The following is a 4,861-nucleotide window of genomic DNA, read 5'->3' as shown; positions in this document are numbered from 1 at the left end:
TTAGTAATTCTTTACTGCAATTGTTAAGTGTTTCATCAATGTTAAGCGTTTAACACAATAATAAGTGTTTAATTATTATTTTCTGGTATTTAATTTTACTGTTTACTATTATATTCAAATGGATTATTGAATATTGCTTTATTTTATATAAGTTGTTTATTTTAAAGTTAGGTTTTTATTATGACTTTTTGTATTGGATCAGATTGTTATTAGGTGTGTGATCTTCGCTGTCTATTTTGTTGTTTCTTCAGCTTGTAAACTGCCTTGTGTGTAGTAATATAGAAAGGTGGCATAAAATTTAAAAGTGAAATGTAATGAAATTTTACTCAGGTGAATAGGACTGCGTATGAGTTAGGGTTCTATGACTGAAGTATCAAAGCTACATCATAAGGTATAAGCGATGCCAGCTCTTAACCAGGTAATAAATATTCCTCTCTCTCCAATGACACCTTTGCTAAGCATCTTTCCTCTTGTTCACTTACTCATTTAAAAGGCATATAAAGCAGGGCTTTCTGTATTTACCAGTCACAGAGGAGAAATAACTTAAAGCAGCCCCATCATACCTCAACATGTTTTCAAATCCCTCAAAATGTTTTCAAACCTGAGTTAGTACATTAGTAACACTCATAATCTTTCCTGACAATAAAAACAGTCCAGGTCGCTTAGCTTTAATCATCAAGTAAATTCATATCAAGGATGTAAATGTTTTATGTAACATACTGAACTGTTCCCAAAAGGACCAAATTGAGAAAAGAACTCAGAAAATTACAGTAATTGTGTTTTGTCCTGAGCCCTTTTCCCTGAATAGTCAGAGTCAGCAAAATAATGGCCATGCTCTTTATTTAAGTACATCTACAGTGGTACCTCAGGGACGCGGGTGGCGCTGTGGGTAAAACCTCAGCGCCTAGGACTTGCCGATCGAAAGGTCGGCGGTTCGAATCCCCGCGGCGGGGTGCGCTCCCGTTGCTCGGTCCCAGCGCCTGCCAACCTAGCAGTTCGAAAGCACCTCCGAGTGCAAGTAGATAAATAGGGACCGCTTACTAGCGGGAAGGTAAACGGCGTTTCCGTGTGCGGCTCTGGCTCGCCAGAGCAGTGATGTCACGCTGGCCATGTGACCCGGAAGTGTCTCCGGACAGCGCTGGCCCCCGGCCTATAGAGTGAGATGGGCGCACAACCCTAGAGTCTGTCAAGACTGGCCCGTACGGGCAGGGGTACCTTTACCTTTACCTTTTTACAGTGGTACCTCAGGTTACATACCCTTCAGGTTACATACGCTTCAGGTTACAGACTCCGCTAACCCAGAAATAGTACCTCGGGTTAAGAACCTTGCTTCAGGATGAGTACAGAAATCATGCAGTGGTGGCACAGCAGCAGCAGGAGGCCCCATTAGCTAAAGTGGTGCTTCAGGTTAAGAAGAGACCTCCAGAACGAATTAAGCACTTAACCCGAGGTACCACTGTATATCCATTTTTACTTCCATCATGGAACCCAAGGCTGTACGTGGTTTCTGGGCAATCTCCCATCCAGACATTGGCTCAAACCCTGCCTAGATACTTCCACCATGCTTTTAGAATGAACTATGCAGTGGATTCAGGTAACAGCCGTGTTGATCTGTCATAGTCATAATAAATAAAAAAATGAAAGATGAAAAAATCTTTTTTAATAATTCCAGTGGCACCTTTAAGATCAACTAAATATAAGCTTTCAATGTATGAGCTTTCATGTGTAATACATACTTCATCAGATACTCTGAAGCACAGATCGCTTCAACCTTATAACTGTTGATGACTGTTATGGCAGTTGGTTCCACAGGGAAGGGCAAGGGATTTTTAAAGGGATAGATGACCAAAATTAGCTTTAGTATGTATAATGGGACATGAATCCAATATCTCTATTCAGACCAGGTCTCTCCATAGCTTTTAGTTTGGTAATGAGTTGTAATTCAGCAACTTCTCTTTCAAGTGTACAGTATTTCTAAAATTCTTTTGCAATAAGACAGCTACTTTAAGATCTTGTATAGAATGTCCTAGGAGATTGAAGTGTTCTCCTACTGGTTTCTCTGCCTTGTGATTCCCGATGTCAGATTTATGCCCATTTATCCTTTGGCGTAAAGTTTGTCCTGTTTGTCCAATATAGAGAGCTGAAGGGCACTGTTGGCATTTGATAGCATATATAATGTTGGAAGATGAACAATTAAATAGGCATGAGATGGAATGTTTGATGTTATTGGGGTCAATAATGTTGTTGTCAGGTTGTATGTGGCAGCAAAGTTGACATCTAGATTTAATGCAGGCTCTTGTGCCAGAGTCCATGTTAAGTCTGGTTGTTGTATTATAATGTGTGAGGAGCTGTTTAAGATTGGGTGGCTTTCTGTAGGCAATGAAAGGTTTTCCTCCCAGAGCTTGGGAAAGAAAGCTATGATTATCTAAGAGATGTTGCAAATCTCTGAAGATGCGTTGAACTGTTTTAACTTGAGAGCTGTATGTGGTGTTCTACTGTTTTCTCTTTTGGGTCTTTCTTGCAGCAAGTTCTCTCTGGGTATCCGTCTGGTTTTGTTGATCCTTTTTTTAACTTCATCAGGCGGGTATTTTAGTTCCAAAATGGTTTGCTGTAGGTCTCTTAGGTGAGAGTCCCTGTCTGTAGAGATGGAGCAGATGCGGCTGTAACATAGAACCTGGCTATATACAATTGATTGTTTGGTATGTTTAGGATGTTTAGGTATGTTTAGGATGGTAGCTAGGGATGCGGGTGGTGCTGTGGTCTAAACCACAGAGACTAGGACTTGCCGATCAGAAGGTCGGCGGTTCGAATCCCCGTGACGGGGTGAGCTCCCATTGCTCAGTCCCTGCTCCTGCCAACCTAGCAGTTCAAAAGCACATCAAAGTGCAAGTAGATAAATAGATACCGCTCTGGCGGGAAGGTAAACGGCGTTTCCTTTCACTGCTCTGGTTCGCCAAAAGCAGCTTACTCATGCTGGCCACATGACCCGGAAGCTGTACACTGGCTCCCTCGGCCAATAAAGCGAGATGAGCGCCGTAACCCCAGAGTCGGCCACAACTGGACCTAATGGTCAGGGTCCCTTTACCTTTTTACACTTGTCAGGGAGCTGTGATAGATTGTAGGTTTAAACACTCAGTGGCAAACCTGAGACTGCCTGTGCACAACATGTGAAACATAGCTCAAAGAAACAATTGGGGCTGGGAGGATTTGCTTTCATTCAGGCATCGAATCATCAAATCATCAAACTGTAAAGGTCCCGAAGGGTCATCTAGACCAACCCCCTGCAGTGCAAGAATCTCAACACATGTCGCCCACCCTCAAAAAAGTTTTTGGAACCATACTGGATCCTGCTTAGCTTTTCAAATGGGCTAGCAATTTTATTGCCACACCGCTGCATGGAGCAAAGCAGCCACAATCACTCAAACACATCTTCCACAAGCACCTTTCCCGAGAGGACAGACAAGTTAGTCTCAATGCCAAACAGGAAAAGGACACAACTCTTGACATCAAAAATAGCAATACCATAAAGCAGTGGGAGAACATTTCAACCTCCCCAAAAAACACTGTAACTGGCCTCAAGGCGGCCATTCTAGAACAAAGGAACTTCAAAGGAAGAAAAGAAGGTGAAACGCCAAGAACTTCAATTTGGGAATTAAATTGAGATGGAGGATTTGTATCACACTATATGTGTTACACTACATGGTGCTGGAGGAGACTCTTGAGAGTCCCATGGACTGCAAGAAGATCAAACCTATCCATTCTTAAGGAAATCAGCCCTGAGTGCTCACTGGAAGGACAGATCCTGAAGCCAAGGCTCCAATACTTTGGCCACCTCATGAGAAGAGAAGACTCCCTGGGAAAGACCCTGATGTTGGGAAAGATGGAGGGCACAATGAGAAGGGGACGACAGAGGACGAGATGGTTGGACAGTGTTCTCGAAGCTACCAGCATGAGTTTGACCAAACTGCGGGAGGCAGTGGAAGACAGGAGTGCCTGGCGTGCTCTGGTCCATGGGGTCATGAAGAGTCGGACACGACTAAACGACTAAACAACAACAACAACAACATGTGTTAATTTGTGGGCTACCTATGACTATTTATTGTGAATGGTTCTGTGCCCCACTACAGGTGCTAATGCTATCACCTCAGCCACTATTCCCATTCTGCTATCATCATCATCATCATCACCATTTTCTGTACCCATTTTTTCCCCTGATGGGACTTAAGGCGGCTAATATGTAAAAGGTTAAATGTGTGCCTATTTAATTCATATTTGACTTCTGATTATCACAGTCAGTCATTTTTGCGCCTTGTTGCCATTCAGCTCCAACCTTACAACTTTCTCCTTCATATACCTCTCAGCAAAGTCTTCATCCTGCATCTGAGTCCATGAATGCTTATGCCATAATAAATGTTAGTCTTTAAGGTGTCAGAACTCTTCAGAGCAGACCTCATTATGTTCAGCTATTCTCCAATAAGGACATTAAAAGGCACACAATGAATTATCAATCTACATTGGCTCAATAACGACCGGACATTTTCCCAAATAAAAAGTTTTAAATTTGCTTCTCAGTGGAAATATAGGATCAATGAAACACTTTAAAACAGCTATAGGTTTGTTTGTTTGTTTGTTTGTTTGTTTGTTTGTTTACTATCTTAACATTTTAATTTTTCAGTCTCCCCTCCTTAATTTTAATTTTTATTTTGACAAAGTAATAATCATAAATAAAAAAGAATAAAAGACCATTCCATTCTAACTATCCAACCTCCCAAAATTTTGATACCTATGGCGATCGTATTACCCCTTTCCATTTTAACAGTACAAATTCTACAAACACCCTCCATATCTCCTCAAAATATTT

The 4,861-nt window shown here is 41.7% G+C and overlaps 1 pseudogene; it reads right to left on the bottom strand.

Annotated features, from left to right (window-relative positions):
- Window positions 1–1,678: 1,678 nt before the first annotated feature.
- LOC144327172 (uncharacterized) lies at window positions 1,679–4,380 on the bottom strand (annotated as a pseudogene).
- Between the last annotated feature and the right edge of the window lie 481 nt (window positions 4,381–4,861).

This window comes from Podarcis muralis, chromosome 3 (assembly GCF_964188315.1).
Source record: "Podarcis muralis chromosome 3, rPodMur119.hap1.1, whole genome shotgun sequence".
NCBI lineage: Eukaryota > Metazoa > Chordata > Lepidosauria > Squamata > Lacertidae > Podarcis > Podarcis muralis.
The sequence above is the reverse complement of the archived record's forward strand: the minus strand, read 5'-3'. Positions and strand labels throughout refer to the sequence as shown.